Source organism: Heterocephalus glaber, unplaced genomic scaffold, assembly GCF_053883595.1.
Source record: "Heterocephalus glaber isolate CG9 unplaced genomic scaffold, H.glaber_assembly_v1.0 deba00001481, whole genome shotgun sequence".
NCBI classification, from domain to species: domain Eukaryota; kingdom Metazoa; phylum Chordata; class Mammalia; order Rodentia; family Bathyergidae; genus Heterocephalus; species Heterocephalus glaber.
This window is the reverse complement of record NW_028258317.1, coordinates 49,093,077-49,112,170: the sequence shown is the minus strand read 5'-3', so window position 1 is coordinate 49,112,170 and position 19,094 is coordinate 49,093,077. Positions and strand designations below refer to the sequence as shown.

Here is a 19,094-nt window from a genome sequence, read left to right as displayed (position 1 = left end):
AATACTGAATTCATAACCAAAATTCCTTCCCATAGAATTTCCAGAACCTTTTTTTTCCCCTGTGGTACTAGGGTTTTTGCCCAGGGCCCCTAGGCAAGCACTGTCACTGAGCCACACACCCTTCACCCACAGGACCTTCCTTGAGCCCTTTCAGGCCCTTTCTCTCAGTGTCTGTCCTCATCTTTCCCTTCTCTGTGTTAGATAGTGCTGGGCAGGATGCTACAAATACACTCTACTTTTTTAGTACCCCCTTAAAGACTTGGACTAGGTATTCTCCCGTTTTATAGATGAGGATTTCAGCCTCCTGTGGAGAAGCCTCATGTTCATGGAGAGTGCACTTGTGGAATTTAGCATTTAGTTCATGACAGGTGTATTCGTTTTGCAAACTTGAATGCTGCTTATTGCTTTTTATGTTTGAATGAGGCATATCTGTGCAAGTCTGTGGGGAACCGACCACGGATGTTTGTAAAAAACAAATAAGTCCTATCCCAATTTACAGCCCCTTTGCCCACCGAGCTGACATCCTGTTCTCCTGGTTTGTGAATTCTGTCCACTTCTTGAAAAGGTGTAGGAGCGCAAGTGAGATGAGGGACAGGTGGTCTTAATGACCTGGGAGGTCTCTTGCTGGAAAGCTTTAGGACAGCCTCCTGGAGGGAGTGTAAAACAAATGTCAAAGGCTGTTAATCCCGCTCTTCCTATCGAGGATTCTCCATTCTTCTGCTGAGCTGCAGGACCCTGTGACATTTTAGAGCTGCAGGTCAGTTTCTCCAACCTGCTTTGGCTTTGTTTCTAGGGAAGGTAGGCCCTTTCTTGCCCTCTTCTTTATCTTAGACCTAGTCTAGTTATGCTCTGCTTTTGAACTAAGGGGTGTTGATCTCACTTCTTGGCTCAGGGTGATCTTTTTGCCTGTAGGAGTGTTTCTTTTTTAAGTCATTTAATCTCAAAGCTGAAGCAAGACAGACTATTGTGTAGTTACAGCTAAAATATAAAGGCACTTTAAAGAGGTAAACTGGAGCAGGATAAACTCTAAACAGGCCTTCATCTCGCCTCATTCATCTGGTTTATTCGAATTCACTGTGTAATTGTATACCTTCCTTTGACTAGTAATCACTTAAGCCCGGTGTTAGGATCTACTTCCTTGATAAACCCTGTCATTTTGAAAGCAGAGGAATAAACAATATAGACTTAATTTTATCTCACCAAGATTTTGGGGTCCCACCGGTGAGCGAGGCATCAATCTAAGTGCCTTTGGAAGCTTCTCTTATTAAAATACCTCTTTTTAAAAATTTCTGGAAGAGATTTCACTTACACGCAATTCAAATATATTTTTGAATAAAAGAAACTTCTACAAAACAGAATTAAGCCAATTGAGTGAAAGTATTTATGTTATGAAAGTGCAAGGGAAGGAAGGATCAGGTAGGATATTAACATAAATGGTATTTTAGCCCTTTCTTAAATGATGAGTGTGATTTGGATATGAATGGGGCATTAGGAGAATTCCAGGCCAAATGAAGCACAAGGAGACTTGAAAATAAGTGGCTCCTATGTGACCCTGCATATTGGAGGCCTAAGAGTTTTTATAGGCCTAAAATCAGGGAGGAAAAAGTAGGCTGGAGCCAGACCCTGGAGGCTAAGCATGGGAATAAACATGAGCTTTATTCCGGACAATAGAAAGAATTCAGAGGCCAAACAAATTTAAAGTGGGGGAATAGATGGGTGTCTGCATCCTTCCGAGCAGACACGGGATAATCATTTGCATTGTAAAGATTAGTTGAAAAGGCCCCAGAGAGAGAGGAGGTAGGGAAAACCCACTAGGCAGGCCATTAATTACATCTTACCCTGTGAGAGAGTTGGTCAAGGCGAGGAGACCTGTTCCAGTCTTACGTTAGAGGTAAACTATGGGGTGACTGCTAAGACTGCAGGGATGTGATGAGGGAAGCTGATGATTTTGACAGTCTCCAGACCAGATAATTGGGGGGAAAGGATGCTACCCTTAGATGAGACAAAAGGAGCCGGGAGGAGAAATATTTTCTTGGTTGGAGGAAAAATGGTTAACTGAATTTGGGGCCTCCACTAGGATAGCAGAAATCCCAATTGGTAACTCCAAAAAGAAGTCCAGGAAATAGTTTTTGAAGTGGTAAGGGAAAATTGGATCTCCATGGAAGACTTTTAACTCAGAATGAGGGGCTTGGTTCCTCTCAGGAAGCCGTACTTGAATAGTTAGGCGCTGCTGAGAGAGAAAGTGTTCACCAAGTGGAGGATCTGTCATCTCCAGGCTGCTCCAGAGTCTACCAAGGAGCCCTTCTCCAAGGAATGGTAAGAGTAACAGCCTTCCCAAGTTCTGCCTTCTATACCTTGTTTGGAAAGGCAGTTGTGAAGTCCTGCAGCAATAATTCCCCTAAAGGTCACTCGCAGACTCACCTTTTGCTGATGAGGATACAAAACTCTTTGATAGGATCGCTGTGGACCGAGCTGGGGCATGGACTCCTTTTGGTTATATGTTTGTAACACATGAGAGTGAACAGATAGGACTAAAGGAGAAGTTGGAGAATGTGCATTTGGGGGAGAAAAATGTACTTAGACAATTTAGGGAAACACAAAACTATAGCATTATAGGAAAGAGAGATTTTAAGTAAAAAACAGTGGAGGAAGAAAAATAAAATTGAGGCATTTGTAGGAAAATGGATGCACCTTGAGACCATAAAGTTAAGTGAAATAAATCAGACACTCAAATGTGAATATTGTATGGTTGGCCTTATATGAAAAATTTAATAGGAAAATAGAAACAGAAAAGAGAAAGAAGAAAAAAAGTAATTATGTTCTAAGTTTGTTTCTCTTGTCGGTCTCTGGTTTAACTCTAATGTGTGAGAGCTCACTTTGCAAGATTTATATTTCTTTGAATATGTTAAGGTCTTCATTGTTGTTGTGATCACAGTCTATTTTGAACGAAAAAAAAAAGTAAATTCCCAGAATAGGAAAATCTGTAAAGACAAAGTAGCTCACTGGTTATCTAGATTCAGCGGGGAGGGATGGGGGGATGATGGCTATTTGGTACAGTGTTTTGATCTGGGATGGCAAAAATGACCTAAATTTGATTGTGGTGGTTGTACAACTCAGTGTGCTAGGGGGTCTTACACAAGTTCATAAGTTATGCAGATTTGGGGTTTAATAAAGTTTCATTTGTAAAAAAAAGCAGTGGAGGAGAAAGTAAATAAAATAGGTCTTAGAGAAGATCAAGATGTATTGGAATTGGGAAGCGCGTCAATTATTGAAAAACTGTGTGCCTGCGGGTGCTGAGGAGCTGTACTGTGTGGTCTGGAAGTGTGATTGGAAGGTGACTCTGGAGCCCTGACAATGAAGGGAAGGGGAGCACACAGAGGTGCTAACAACAGTTTGATAACAGAGTTTATCATTCAGTGCTTGAAGATCACATAGTAATATCTAGAACCAATGTCCTTGAATTCATGATTAGTGTTCTGTAAGTGGATATACACCGAAGAGTAGTTTCCCCGGGGAGCTCTGTCTAAAAGTTGGCTTTATATTCAATTGTGTTCATAGTAGCTAGCCTACCCCTAGTACTCGGAGGTGTGCTGCAGGGGAATTGGGGAAAAATAAGGAAGGTGTGGCCTCAATAAGGAAAAAGCAGGATGACCTGGCACATCTGGGAAAGATGAGACGGGGATGACCCTGACCTCTGAGGCATGTGTTCAGTGAGCACAGGTACAGGGCTTGGAAGAGATGTTCTTGATGAGAAGGAGGGCAACCACAGCGGTGGGCAGGAATAAGGTGAGATCCTTCCGAGAGGCACTTTATGTATGTTCCTGTTATTTCCAGAATATTCACATAGCTGATATCTTAGTCCAGTCTTCTATAACAAAATACCTTATGCCGGGTAATTTATAAACAATAAAAATGCACTTCCCACAGTTCTGGAGGCTGGCAGACCTAGTTCAAGGCACCATTAGTCTTGGTGTCTGGTTGATATAGGACCTCTAAATAATCTAAATGGTGTAAGGGAAATATTTTAATTTCCAACCTGCTAGATAACCAAATGCCGAGTTCGTGTTCTCTAAAATTGAAGAATGAATTCTAGGAACAACGGAGGTTAAGAATAGGGGGAAGGTGAGAGAAAAATAGCTTCTGTCTGAGAGATGGAAGGGGGTCCAGCAATTGGGTTGCCCACCCACCCTGCTTCTCAAAGGTGTTTTATTGAGCAAAGCCACAAGGTGAGGCGGGTTCAAGGTGGGGCAAAACTACAGTCAGTTAATAAGATTACAGATATAGTCTCTTAGGTAATATTGGTCCAATAGGAAGTCATGAAGTGGGACAAAACTATGATCAACCAATAAGATTATAACAAGTATAGTCACTCAGGTAATAATGGTTAAATGGGGGCTCAAATGGGGAAGCAAGTCTCCTAGCAAGCCTACAGGGAATGAACTAGGATTTCCTGGAAGGAATGGGCTAGGAAGGTTTTGGTCCCTACCCAAGGTGATTGATACCTATTTAGAAAATCAATCACTGCTGTGCATCCCTAGAAAAAGTACGTGTATGTAGTTGTTCTTTTTTGAATCCTGGCCTTTAGAAAAATGAAGCTCAGGCCACAATTGCCTTCTGTGCTGAGGGCCCAGCCCTGCCTAACTGCCTTGTAATATTTTCTAACTGCTTGGCTGTCTACACCATGGTGATGCCACCTCCTGTTCACAGATGGCTTCATCCTGTCCTCCCATAGTGAGGGGGTGAGGGAGCCTCCTGGAGCTTGCTTTATAAAGACACTAACCCTAATCGTGACATTTCTGCCCTCATGACCTCCCAAATGCCCAAGTTTCTAATACCTTAGGGGTTAGGATTTTAACATAGAGATTCTGGGAGCAGAGCCTTTCAGACCACAACAGTGGGAAAAACGGCAAATCAGATTGGGTGAGAGAGGTCATCGTGATCTGTAGCTTCCAGATAGGCTTGGGATAGACAATGCTGAAGAAAACCTAAGAATATGGGTATGGCAGTAACCTGATGAAACAAGTAAAGATCTGACCAATGGAACATAGTCCGCAACTACTTAGAAAAAAAAATAGAGAATTAAAGCTATTAAGTCATGTTATAGCGGGGAGAAGGACAGAAACGAATAGGCGAGGTAATGTGACCTTCCTTGTGACCTCTCCCCTCCATTCCAAAAAGAAAGCACAGCAGAATCCTCCTTCACTGCAGCAATCATAAGCAGTGGTGTGTTGGTCAATGAACATGCCCATTAAGGTGAAAAATGGCCACTGGTGTGTAGATGATGATTTTAGTTGAGAAACGTGACATGTTTCTGCTGCACTTTTTGGTGTGAGGCTGAGGTTGCCCGTTTGAGTCTGTTGACTGGAATATCGTCTTCTTTCTTGCAAAAATGACACCCAGAATGTGTGACTTAGGATTTCCAGTTTGGGTGGTTTTAGAATGAGTGAGAATGTGATACTAGCCAAACACGCTGCATGTAAACTTCTCAAATTGTACCATCTCAGTCCTCACCAGATTCAAACATGTTGTTGGTGTTTTTAAAGAAATGCATTTTTTTGTGCTCAGTGTTTGTAGGAGTAAGAGCCCTGACGCGTGGAACTGTTGATAAGAACAGAAAGACTCCCTCAGAGAGGGTCTGAGTCAGCAGTGGAGCTCAGTAACGGAGCCTCTTGACTTCCTTCAGGTGTGGGGACTGTGAAGTATACACTCTCTAAGGTTTTTTCTAGATGGCTCAGTTTCTACAGTGTATTTTAGGGAATGCTTTCTATGTATGGATGACCCTGGCAGTTACAGCCAGCCCCTCTGTTTGTCTTTCTGTGTACATCATAGACGACGCTGCAGTTGACCAAGTCTCCTTGTGTTGCGTGCTCTGCCACCTCATTCTTCCCATCTTCATTTCAGCCTTTGATTCCTGGTAAAACTGCTAGTCCTGGCTTAGAATACCAAAAAAGTTAGGGAAACCAGGCAAAGCCAGGATAAAGCTGTGTTTGTTACTAAAGCCTGGTCATGTTTCCCTCAGCTTTTATTTCCTTGTTCTTTAAAATTAAAGATTTCTAACAGAGGAAAAATAAAATTTAAGATGAAAAGTTTACTGCACGGGAAGCTTTGTTTGAAGTGTGTGTGTGTGTGTGTGTGTGTGTGTCTGTCTGTCTGTCTATCTATCTATCTTAGGTAACCAGGACTGAAAATTATTTTTTCCTTTAGGATCATTTTTTCAATTTTGTTTTGAACTTTTAGCTTTGTTAAATAATGTAGGACAGTCATACTTGACAAATAACCTTAAAATATATTTAGGGCCGGGGATTTAGCTCAGTGATTCCACCGCCTGCCTCGCAAGCAGAAGGTCCCGAGTTCGATCCCTGGTACAAAAAAAATATATATATATATATATATATATATATATATATATATATATATATTTATTTAGAAGCACCATATAAACTCGATGTGAAATTACTGTACATTCCCATGTTGTCTTTTTAACTTTAATTGGAGTTAGACCTCCTTTCCTGACATTCTAGTAATATAAGTGTGTATGTGTGTAACAAGTTCATAGATACATATCTGAATATCTTGGATGAGTATATGTTTGTATCTGTGTATATGCCTCTGAGTGTGTGTATGTAATTCCAGCCCTGTAGGACAGCCATAGTATACTTGTTGCATATCCCTCATTGTCCTCTGTTTATCCATGCTTTCTACTCATAACAGTTTCTCTCTCTGGCTTGCATGCTTGTGCTTGTGATATTTATTCAGTTTCAGCTGCCATACCAGCCAGACATACTCTTTTACATCTGCATAAAAGAAGCCAGTCACTCTTCTATTTATGCAGAGACCTTCTTGCCAGGCTGTGTTCAAGCCTAGGGACTGGCCTCCGTGAGAATACCCATTTCTTTCAAATGTGGACAGGACAGAAATTGACCAGGAGGCAGATGCCATAGGTGGGGCTATTTTCCTTAGGTTAACAGTGGAGCATGAAAGACAACATCTCCTGTCACTTATCCACAGCAATGTGCTGTATGTACATCAAGGCAGTTCGCTTTGTACCTTTCCAGTATATACAGATTTCCATTACCATGGCACAGTTACATACCATTCCCTCAACAACAAATTTCAGTTACCATATGTATTAGCCTGCCAGGGCTGCCAGAACAGAACACCACAGACTGGTGGCTTAAAAAACAGGTATTTATTGTCTCAGTTTTGGAGCCCAGAATGCTGAGATCAGAGTGTTGTCAGGTGTGATTTCTTCTGGGGCCCCTCTCCTTGGCTTGCAGATGGTCGCCTCCTTTACACATGTTCATCTCCTGTATGTACCCGAGTCCTAATCTCCTTCTTGGCAGGACAGCAGTCATATAGGATCAGGGACCGCTCATATGGCTTAGTTTTCCCTTAATTACTAATTTACAGGCTCTGCCTCCAAATACAGTCATGTCCTGGGGTGTTGGATTAAGACCTCAACATACAAATTTGGGGGGACACTATTAAGCTTATAACACTGCGCCATAATAATCCTGAGTCATAGCATGTAAAATATAGGCCTTGCCTCTAGCTCTCCGGTCCTCAGATCACTGTAAACAACATTGCACATTATGGCCAGTGACCAATCACCTCACTTCTTTCAAAAGTATGCGATTAGTCTATGAGCATCTGTTAGTCCAGCCACAGACAGTGAAGTGTGTGGTTGTGTAGCTTCCTTACCTCCAGGTGATTAACCTGTGAGATATTTTCTAAAAGTAGTTCAGAAGGAGAGGGAATTGGCCTCCAGAGATAAAAGTGGAGCAAAGAAACAAGTCATAAGCAGGAAGTGAAACTGCTTCCAATTAGGAGATTTGAAAATCACAATACCAAAATGAAGACCACAGGGCCTGGGCCTACCTGGAGCTGTAGTACAAAGCATACTGAAAAAGTTCAGTGAGTGTGGAAAAACAAGGTGAAGTCTTCTCAACATATCAGTTTAAATTGCAGTCGAATCAGAAAGCCTTTTAATGGTTGAAATTGAGTTTTTACATCCACTTCAAACTGAAGACTATAGTAATAATAAAGCCCAATCAATTTGACCAGTATTCAGGCCAAAAGTATTGAAGTTAGTTGCCTTATTGAAATAAAACGATAATTACATGGAGACTGTAGAAAAACCTTTTACAGAGAAAAACTTGTTTCATTATGTCAGAAGTTGACATGAATTGGTTAATGTTAAAACTGTCTTGTGAGATGCTAGTGCACATAAGGACACTTCTGTGACATTTGCACCTGGAGTCTAAGGATTAGTGAAAGAAAGCAGGTTTATAATGATCCCCAAATATTTAATGCTGACGAGGTAGACCTTTTGGAAGACATCCTCATCAAGAACTTAGGTGAAGAAAGATGTAGGATTTCAAAGTCTCCGTTAAGAGACTCAGCCAGGAAACTTGTTGAAAAAGGTTAAGATGTCCCAGAGGAAGTACACCTGGCCAAAAAACTTCACATTAAAGGAGCTCTGAGGTATTTCAGAGCATTGAAAGGGCAGAATGATCCAAATTTAGGACTGTGGCAGTTTGCCAAGGCATAGAAAGGATGTTCGCTGCATGTCATGTTATTTCAAGAGGAAAAGAAGGCAAACACTATTCAAAAGGCTGTTGGTAAATTTATTACAAAGAAAGAAATACTTCAACATTTAGTTTTTCTCTTGTTAAATTGTGTACTAAGTAAGTGTTCATTTTATTGCTTTTTATTTCTACATACATAAAACTGACAGTAAATCAGTTTTTAATGTTTTGATGTGTCTTTAAAAGCCATGAGCAATCATAACTTTCCCATTGATTATTCACTGGCTTTGCACTTTCAACTTGCATGGATATTTCTGTGGTCTCACATTTCCATGCACAAGAAGGATTTTGTGTATTCATGTCTGTGCATGTCTGTGTGTGAATTTTGCTGGAAGTGTTCTTGGGATGTACCATGTTATGTTTTTACTTGGAGTTTTTACTGTGTCTAGTAAGTATATCTTGGTTTCTTCACAACGGTTCAGTCATTAAAAATAGCACTTACTATTGTATATTATCGAGTAGACTAGCCTGCTAGTGAAGGGTGTGGTCTATGCAGCCAAACTTCCAGAACCCAAATACTGAGTCTGGACTGGATTAAGACAACCCTTTTGCACTCTGCTTGACTCTGGGCAGCCATTGAAGCTTATCTTGTAAATCCTTATATGTTTATGTATCTTGTATTATATCTGTTTCTCTAGTTGGCACTCACTGATTCAGATTTTGGTACCTGGAGTGGCTCTAGAGAAACAGTTGCAAAGATGAAATTCTTTCCTAGCTTTAGTGGTTCCTGGAGTTGGCTGTGGTAATTTGATGAGACCTAAAGATGCCAATAGCCTCTCCTGGTAATGAGTGGAATACTGATAGTCATTGGTGTGAACTGTTCACAGTAATATGCAGTGTAGATCCATTTGGTTACCCTAATTCATACCTGCAAGATGTAAGGAATTTAGTGACTCCATATATGAAACTTTTAGCTATTTTTGGCAGAGTGGGAAATATAACAGTGCTGGCTGCTTGCTCTCAGCATCTCTGCACAAACTAGTGAAGGAAAACAGTGAGCTCAAAACATCCATAGGAAATGTAAAGTCTTCTGACTGTGAGGACAAGTTAAGAAAGGAAGATAAGGAGTTCAAAGATTCAAATTCCCAGCTCCAGACACATATAAATAATCAAAAAGTTTCTCAGTGTATCCTGAAAGAGAATCTCCTCTCCTTTAGCCACAGGGCTAAGATTGCAGAAACACAAACACAGGCCCTCATAATTTGATTGGGCTGAAATACAGTAAATTTAATGCCCACCTTCACAGGGTATCTGAAGTAAAGGTGAGAGCACTGATTGGAAAAGGACAGGATTTTGTAAATTGGGATGGAGATGTTTGGGAGGATCCTGACAAGGCTGAGGGTGTTGAGCTCCTGGACCAGTGGTGGTGAACCTATGGCACCCATGTTATTTTTCTTTTAAAGACAAAAGATGTTAATGTATAAATTGTTTTTTCTAAACTAAAACCTCAGTATTGAGGTTTAATTGCAGTATTTGCATTTTGCAATAAATAAGTGGGCTGTGGCTTATAGTTTGAGCACTCCTCTCTAAAAGGTTCGTCATCACTGTCCTAGACTCTAATGAGATTATTTTGCCAGAGGAAGAGATTTCCCCAACCACAGTGGAGGAGGCATCCCCACCCCCACCCTCTGCGGTGTTGGCCTCTCCTAGTGTACCTGAGGAAGCTGTTCCTGTGTGGACCAAGCCTGATAATGCTGACCCTCCTTAGGACCCACTCTCACCACTGCTTTTTCCTCTGGGCCTAGGACCAGACTCAAATCACAGATGGCTCTTGAGGGTGAGAGGAACATAGTATGATAACCCATGAGGAAGTCAGCTATTCTCCCAAAGAACTTTCAGAATTTTCTAACTCTTATAAACAGGCCCGATGAGCAAGTTTGGGAATGGATTTGACAGGTGAGGGATAATGGTGGCAAAAACATACATCTGGAGCAGGCTGAGTTTGTCAGTATGGGTCGGTTAAGCAGAGATTCTGAATTTAATATTGTGGTTTGTGGAGTAAAAAAGGTGTTAATAGTTTATTTGGCTGGTTGGCAAAAGCGTGGATCAAAAGATGGCTCATTGTGAATGAGTTAGAGCTACCTGATATTCCATGGTTTACTGTTGACAAGGGGATTCAAAGTCTCAGGGAAATAGGAATGCTGGAGATGATTTGTCATGTTAAACTTAATCCTCCGCACTGGGAGGATCCAGAAAATGTACCTTTGCTACCATCTTGAGAAACAGATTCATGAGGCGAGCACTCGCATCCCTGAAGAGTCCTGTTACTGCTGTTCTCTGTATGCCAGACCTTACAGTGGGGACCAGGATTACTCAATTAGGAAACTTAAGGGAAGTGCATTTAATTGGATCCCAGACTGGCAGGGGTAGAGTGGCAGCACTTAATTGCCAAAGGCAAGGTAGGTGCACGCACTTATCATAATGGACAGCAGAAGCAGAACAATGATTGGAATGGTCTGGTGCATGTAGACCTATGAATTTGGCTGATTAGGCATGGTGTGCCTGAAAGTGAAATAGACAAGAAGCCTACTAAATTTTTACTAAGTTTATATAAGTGAAAAAAGTTAAGGGCAAATGAACAGAAACCTGCTTCAAATGGTTGTAATGGAGAATGATGGCCTTTCAACCAATTACCAGATATGAGCCAGTTTACAGACCCAGAGCCCCTTGAATGAAAGGGAGTCTGGGTCCCCTTGAGGAAGAACTTTGGTACAACACCAAAAATTTTACAGTCATTCTTTCTCGCATCTTTCCCCAGAGGGACCTAAGGCCTTTTACTTGGGTAACTTTCTACTGGGGGAAGGGAAATTATCAGACATTTGAGGGGCTTTGGTTCTGAACTGACATTGATTCCAGGGGATCCAAAACATCATTGTTGCCCTCCAGTATAAGAGTAGGGGCTTATGGAGGTCAGCGGGTCGATGGAGTTTTAGCAAAGGTCCAACTCACAGTGCATCCAGTAGGTCCTCAAATCCATCCTGTAGTTATTTTCCCTGTTCTGGAATGCATAATTGGGCTAGATATACTTAGTACTTGACAGAATCCTCACATTGGCTCCTTAACCTGTAGTTTGAAGGCTATGACGGTTGGAAAGGCCAAGTGAGAGCCATTAGAGTTGCCTTTGCTTGGTAAGATAGTAAACCAAAATAAGTATCTCCTTCCTGGAGCGATTGCAGAGATTAGTGCCACTCATGAGGACTTGAAGGATGCAGGGGTGGTGGTTTCCACCACACCTCCATTTACTTTTCCCATTTGACCAGTGCAGAAGATGGATAGGTCTTGGAGAATGACGGTGGATTACCATCAACTGAATCAAGGGGTGACTCCATCTGCCGTGTCAGATGTGGTGTTCTTGCTTGAGCAGATTAACACATCTCCTGGTACTTGGTATGCAGCTATTGATTTGGCAAATACCTTCTTCTCCATGCCAATCCAATAAGGCCCATCAGAAGCAATTTGCTTTCTGCTGACAAGGCCAGCAGTACACCCTTTGTCCTACCTCAGGGTTATATTGACTCTCCAGCCCTGTGTCTCAACTTAGTTTGCAGGGATTTTGATCGCCTTTTTCTCCCGCAAGGTATCACACTGGTCTATTACACTGATGATACTCTGCTGATTGGACAAAGTGAGCAGGAGGCAGCCATTCTGGATTTGTTAGTAAAGCATTTGCAAGCCAGAAAATGGGAAATAAATCAAACAAAATTTAAAGTTTTTCTCCCTCAGTGAAATTTCCAGGAATCCAGTGGTGTGGGGTATGTTAAAGATATCCCTTCCAAGGTAAAAGATAGTTGTTGCATCTGGCTCCCCCTACAACCAAATAGGAGGCACCATGCCTAGTGGGCCTATTTGGATTTTGGAGGCAACACATTCTTCACTTAGGTGTTTTACCCTGAACCATATCTCCAGTGAGTGACTTGGAAGGCTACTAGTTTTCAGTGCGACCCAGAATAAGAAAAGGCTCTGCAATAGGTCCAGGCTGCTGTACAGGCTGCTCTGCTGCTGAGGCCATATAATCCAGCAGATCCAATGGCACTTGAAGAGGCAGAGGTAGGTAGGGTTGCTGTTTGGAGTCTCTGGCAGGCCCCCATAGGTGAATCACAGCGAAGACCTTTAGGATTTTGGAGCAGTGCTCTGCTATCATTTGCAGACAAGTACTCTCCTTTTGAAAAACAGCTCCTAGCCTGCTATGGGGCCTTAGTGGAAACTGAATGTTTGACCACGGGATACCAGGTTACTGTGCCACCTGAGTTGCCCATCATGAGCTGGGTATTATCTGATCACCCAAGTCATAAAGTTGGACATGTACAGAAGCAGTCAGTCATTAAATGGAAATGGTATATATTTGATCAAGCCAGAGCAGGTCTAGAGGGCACAAGTAAGTAACATGAAGAAGTTTCCCAGATGCCCATGGCTCCTACTCCTGCCATTTTGCCTTCTGTCTCCCAGCATGCACCTGTGGCCTCATGGGGTATAATGTATGATCAGCTGTCAGAGGAAGAGAAGGCTAGGACCTGGTTCATGGATGAGTCTGCATGTTATGCAGGCACTACCTGCAAGTGGGCAGCTGCAGCATTACAGCCCCTTTCCAAGACATCACTGAAGGGCAGTGGTGAAAGGAAATCTTCATAATGGGTAGAACTTTGGGCAGTATACCTGCTAGTAAATTTTACCTGAAATGAAAAATGACCAGATATGTGATTGGCTGGATGGTCAGGCAATTGGAAGGAACATGACTGGAAAATTGGTGCCGCAGATATTTGAGGAAGAGATGTGTGGATAGACTTTGCATATGGGCAAGGGATGTAAAAATATTTGTCTCATGTAAACACTCAACAAAAATTGACCTCAGCAGAAGAGGACTTTTAATAAATCAAGTTGATAGGATGGCCTGTTTTTTTTATCGAACTCAGGACCTTGCACTTGCCAGGCAGACACTGTGCCACTGAGCTACATCCCTGGCTGGATGACCTGATCTGTAGATAGCACCCAGCCTTGTCATTACCCAATGGGCTCATGAGCAGTGTGACCATGATGGCAGGGATGGAGGTTATTTATAGGCTCAGCAACAGACTCCCACCCACCAATGCTGATCTGGCTACAGCCACTGCTGAATGCCCAGTGTGCCAGCAGCAGAGACCAATGCTGTATCCTCAAATTGGCACCATTCCCCGGGCTTATCAGCCTGTGATGTCGTGGCAGATTGATTATATAGGACTACTTCCATCATGGAAAGGTCACTGCTTTGTCCATACTGACATAGACACTTACTCTGGGTATGGATTTGCCTTCCCTGTACATAATGCTTCTGCCAAAACTTGTATCCATGGTCTTATAGAATGCCTTATCCATGATCATGAAATTCTATACAGCTTTGCCTCTGACCAAGGAACATATTTTACGGCCAAAGAAGTGAGGCAATGGACTCATGCTCATGGAATTCACTGGTCTTACCATGTTTTTCACCATCCAGAAGTGGCTGGATTGATTGAAAGGTGGAATGGTCTTTTGAAGATGCAGTTACAGTATCAGCTAGGTGGCAGTAGCTTGCAGAGCTGGGGCAGGGTTCTTCAAAAGGCTGTATATGCTTTGAATTTGCATCCATTATATGGTACTGTGTCTCCTGTAGCCAAGATTCATGGGTCCAGGAATCAAGGGGTAGAAATGGGAGTGGTACCACTCACAATTACCCCTAGAGAAATGTTTGTTTTCTGTTCTCTCAGCCTTATGCCCTGCTGACCTAGAAAGAAGTCTTAGTTCCAGAGCAGGGAAGGCTTGTACCAGAAAGCACAACAATGATACCATTGAACTGGAAGCCAAGAGTTCCTCCTGGTCATTTTGGGCTCCTCATGCCTCTGAGTTAACAAGCTAAAAATGGAATTACGGTATTGGCAGGAGTGATTAACCCAGACTATCACAGGGAAATTAGACTATTATTCTGCAATGGAAAAAAGGAAGAATATATTTGGAGTGCAGGAGATCCCTTAGGGTACCTTCTAGTATTACCATGACCTGTTATTAAGGTCAATGGGAAACTACTACAACAGCCCAATTCAAACAGGATGACAAATGACCTAGAACCTTCAGGAATGAAGATGTAGGTCACCCCACCAGGGAAAGAACCAAGACTTGCTGAGGTGCTTGCCGAAGGCCAAGGGAATACAGAATGGGTAGTGGAAGGCAGTTCTAAATACTAGCTATGATCCTGTGATCAGTTACAGCAATGAAGATTGTAATAGTTCTCTCTTCTGCTTCTAATGCAGTATAATGTTGATAGGCATAATATTAGGTCTTAAGTATTGTTAAATCTGTTATAATGTTCAAATTATGAAATGTTAGGAGTAAGCATCACTCAAAACTTGTCTAAAATTCTGGGGAGGAAATGAGTGCATATTTTTACACACAGGGTAGTTGTAACATGTTAGGTGTAATTATGAACTCTGTATCTGGAGACTAAGTATGGTTTAAGCAAATGTGTCTTCTTGTCAAATCGACAAGGGGTGGATGGTGATAGTGAACTGATTGTGTCAATCTGAATGAGAAACCCCCAACTAAATTGGATCAGCATGGCTCTGGATGTGGCTGAAGGGATTTACTGAAGACAGTAAATCCTGGATGTGAGTGGTACCAACTAATAGGCTTCTTGGCTGCGTGGAATAAAAGGAAAACAAAGGCACACTTCTGTTTCTTAGGAGCTCCAGTCTTCTTTCACTTTCACTTTCACCTTGAAGGCCTTGTCTCCTGGCTTCCAACGCAGACTCTTCAACCTTCCATTGCAGACCTCCTGGTACAGACTCACACAGGACACTACAGTGTACTCTAGACCTTGGACTGGATTCTTCAGGTTTCCAGTGGGTAGACAGCCCTTTTGTCCTCTTACACACCTGACTCTGCAGGTGGCCATTGTAAACCTATCCTGTAAATCCTTACATATTTGTACATTTTGTATTATGTGTTTCTAGTAAGCACTGACTGATATAATCTGTAAATGACATTATAGTCTTAATCATTGCATTTTACTTGTCTGTCTGAAAAAAATATTGGTACTCATTTAAAGTGTAGAAATTATACCACAATGTGTTACTCTCTCTTGGCATTTCTTAGCCATTATTTTAATATACTGACAAAGAGTAGCCCTGCTCAGGAGCCAAATGGGTGGAGTTCTTGGCTCTGTTGACAATTGAGATTAACTGGATGAGTGGTCTCTGGATAAAAAACTGAAATGAATTTCTTGCTGTTCTTCACTGTATCTCTGAAGCTCTTGCAGGCTTGCAGATTCTCTCAGGTTCTTTCATTCCACCCAAGGGAATATTTGGTAGGCTCTTCAGGGCCAGATGTTCTGGGGGCTGTTTTCTAATGAACCTAAAAGTTACTCCCAGAATATAGTATTGAGCTTAATAGTGCTCAAAGGATACAAGTGAATTCTTAGTTGATCTCATGGCTTAAATAATTTAGTATTTGTTTCATTCATTCTTCCAAACTTCCATTTACTTTTCTTACAATAGTATGGTTTATCTCAGATATATAAATTGTGGTTTCCCTGGTCCCCCACAACCTTCCACTCCAGTTTCTTTATGTGGCTTCTTTATGCCATAGGGATAAAGAGAGAGCCTTGTATTCTCTCCCCCCCCCATACACCCAAACTGATCTGAGAATATTGAAAAGAAACTGTAAAACTCACTGTACCAGAAATTCGTTAATCTGGAGCCCAATTCACTTCTCACCTGTGACCAGCATTGTACATTTCAGTTCAGCTCAGGGAGAGCTGAGAGTGCAGTTGGCAGGCAAGTAGCCTGACAAATGAGTGAAATAAGAAATGAACAGGGCCTGTTGAATGAATATAGCATCAGTTCATTGCACCATAGGGTGGGCAGGGAGCTATATTCTGAACCATCCTTAGCTTTCAGATCAGCTCTCTTCTTGAATACTCGAGGCATTTCTTAACAAACAGAATTTGTGAATAGGTAAGTTCTAAGTATAGGTATTTTCTTACGTCATGGATATTTCATTACTAACATTTTGAATGGTTTTATAAGTGGGAATTTTCAAAAGCACTTCTAGTCATTGGCCAGGACAAGACCAAACATGTTACATTCTAAAATACTGAAAGATTTGAGCTCCAAAGAAAAGCTACTGAAATGTCACTGGTCTTGTGGGCAATGAGTTGAAGTGATAGGAATTCTTATGAATCTGTAATTCCAGGGTTTTTTTTATCACTATGAAGATAATTGGATATTTTGGGTGTATTTTTTCTTGTGGTAAAACACACATAAAATGTACTATTTTAACCATTTTAAGGGTACATTTGAGAAACATCAAATGCATTCCCATTGTTTTGCAATCTCCAGGACCCCTCTCATCTTCCCAAAGTGAACCTGCACTAGTTCAGCACTAACTCCCCCCTCCCCTTCCTCATCTCCCGGTGGGTGATCAGTGTCCTCCTCCTCATAGTAGAATCACGCAAAATTTTGTTCTTTTGTGCCTGGCTTATTTCAATTCAGTGAGTTTTTGATATTTCTAACAAGTTCCATTCAGAAATTGTAATATTGAAAATCTTATTGAACAAAGTCCTGAGTCTGAAATTCTCCATCCAAAAGTGTTCGTTTTTCTTACCCTAAGCAACTAACATGGTGTGTCTGTCATATTTGAGGAAGAGCTCCATATTCAGGATTTTTGGGGGGTGGGGGTTTACTGTTGAATATTCCTACTGTAAGAACTTTCCCTGTATGTAAGACTTTAAATTTTCATTAAAATTTCACTTTTTTGTTGTTACTGTTGCTCTTCTGCTTTGGGGGAGAGCGTTATCTGTGTTATGGGATTCCAGGCTCTCAGCCTGGCCCCAAGCAGGGAGGGCCTCCTTGAACACTGGAGTTTTCTTTGGTGATGTGTGAGTTGTCCTCTGAAAGCACAGGTATAATCCCAGCGTCCTAACCTGCTTTCTCTACTGCCCAGCTCTGAGCTCCCACCCCCAGCAGCAATGTGGGGTCCTCTCCTGGGGATCTTAATTACAGTGCCTGCCAAGGGGAGAAGGACCCCTCTCTCCCAGGAGAGAGAAACAGACCCATTTTAGTGAACAGAAATCACGTGATCTTTAAATATCAGCGTTAGTATTGGAATACTGATTCCCATTTCCTATCCAAGCAATTTCCCATGCATAGTCTAGGCAGCTTTACAATTGCTCCTGAATTTCTTAAGATGGCTTGTTCCACTGTGAGGGCTGCACCACACTGCTTGGTGGACTTGGAAAGGCAGAGGTGGAGACAATGCGCTGGAGTTGGCTCGTGGCCTTTTGTTTGCATGTCTGTGTTCCGCTGTGATATTGGGAAGTCATACATAATAGCAGCTCATTACCCCTGAGAACAAGCAGAGCACCTACGTTTTGGACCTGCCATCATTCAATCATTCAGTAAAAGATGTGGTTGATGTGTGTCATGATGACAGAGGGCCGTGACCGGAGCCACGTGTGGCCGATTCCTGGGTCTGCCATGTGCTTTGCAAGCTGCAAAGCTTTTCCTCCAAAGCAGCTAATCCTGTCTCACCACCCCCTGCATTTGGTTGTCAGAAGCCACATGCTGCTTTCTTAAGAACTAATTGAAGAGAGAGCCTGTCTGTATTGTGTTCCTGAACAGCCTGTGTCATGAAATTGTATTTTTCTTCTAAGTAAAATTGAAAGAAAGAAAGAAAGAAAACAAAAAAAAAGAGAGGGAGTGAGAGAAAGAAAAAGAGAGGAGGAAAAAAAGGTTGCCATCCAGTGGAGGAAGGCGTAATTTCCAGCTTCATTCAGGAAAAAACGCAGGCTGAAATATGCTTAACTCTTTTAACTTGGCTGGGGATTTTTATCACCAAATGAGGTTTTTTCTTGACATCCAGAGCTAGCGGGGTGCCCTGTCCCTTTAAGGAAAGAGGTGCCTGACCAAACTTCACTGTAGTTGTGTGTCACCGGCTAGGTAGGGAAGGAAAGTGTTAATTTCTTATTTGTACACTTTTTTTCCCCCGACTTCCTTCCTATTCACTTCATTAAATCTAGAGGCAGTTCAGCATGGGAGCCGTCTGTATGTTGAATTAGGGCTCGCACTCTTGCGCAACACGTCACCAGTCGGAAACTGGGGGTTTGCTTCTGTGATTTATTTCATTATTGTGCTGGTAAAAGGTTTGGAAGGGAATTCTTTTTGGGGGTAGTACTTTTAGTATTGTGTAGCAAGTTTTTTTTGTTTTGTTTTTGTTTTGGGTTTTTTTTGTGTGCCCCCCGCTTCCCCCACCCCCGCGCTGAGTTGAGTCAGTTGAGCTAGTTTGATAATTTTTTAAAATCAAAGAACAGTCTAAAATCTCCACGAATAATTTTCTTAACATGTTGGAGAAATCTTACTGTACCCTTTAAGTACGAAAAGCATTGGGAAATGTGTAGTGCATTGATTTCTATTAGAAAAAGACCCTTAGAAATCACAGAACCTAAAAGCACTGCATATGGATGTGTTTGGGGTCTTTGGGAAGGGAGGGAAGATGTTTTGT

General features: G+C 41.9%; 1 protein-coding gene across 19 annotated transcripts in view; it reads left to right on the top strand.

Annotated features, from left to right (window-relative positions):
* Nucleotides 1-19,094, top strand: part of Smarca2 (SWI/SNF related BAF chromatin remodeling complex subunit ATPase 2) — a 226,474-nt gene that overhangs the window by 128,060 nt on the left and 79,320 nt on the right. Inside the window, exon 1 of one of the 19 annotated variants that reach the window (XM_087184049.1) lies at nucleotides 18,595-18,637. The exons of 15 other annotated variants lie outside the window; for them this stretch is intronic. The gene's annotated coding sequence lies outside the window, so the exon portion shown is untranslated. Of the gene's footprint in view, nucleotides 1-18,594; nucleotides 18,736-19,094 lie in introns of those variants that run through there. 3 more of the 19 variants (XM_013069686.3, XM_087184046.1, XM_087184048.1) reach the window with 3 other exon arrangements.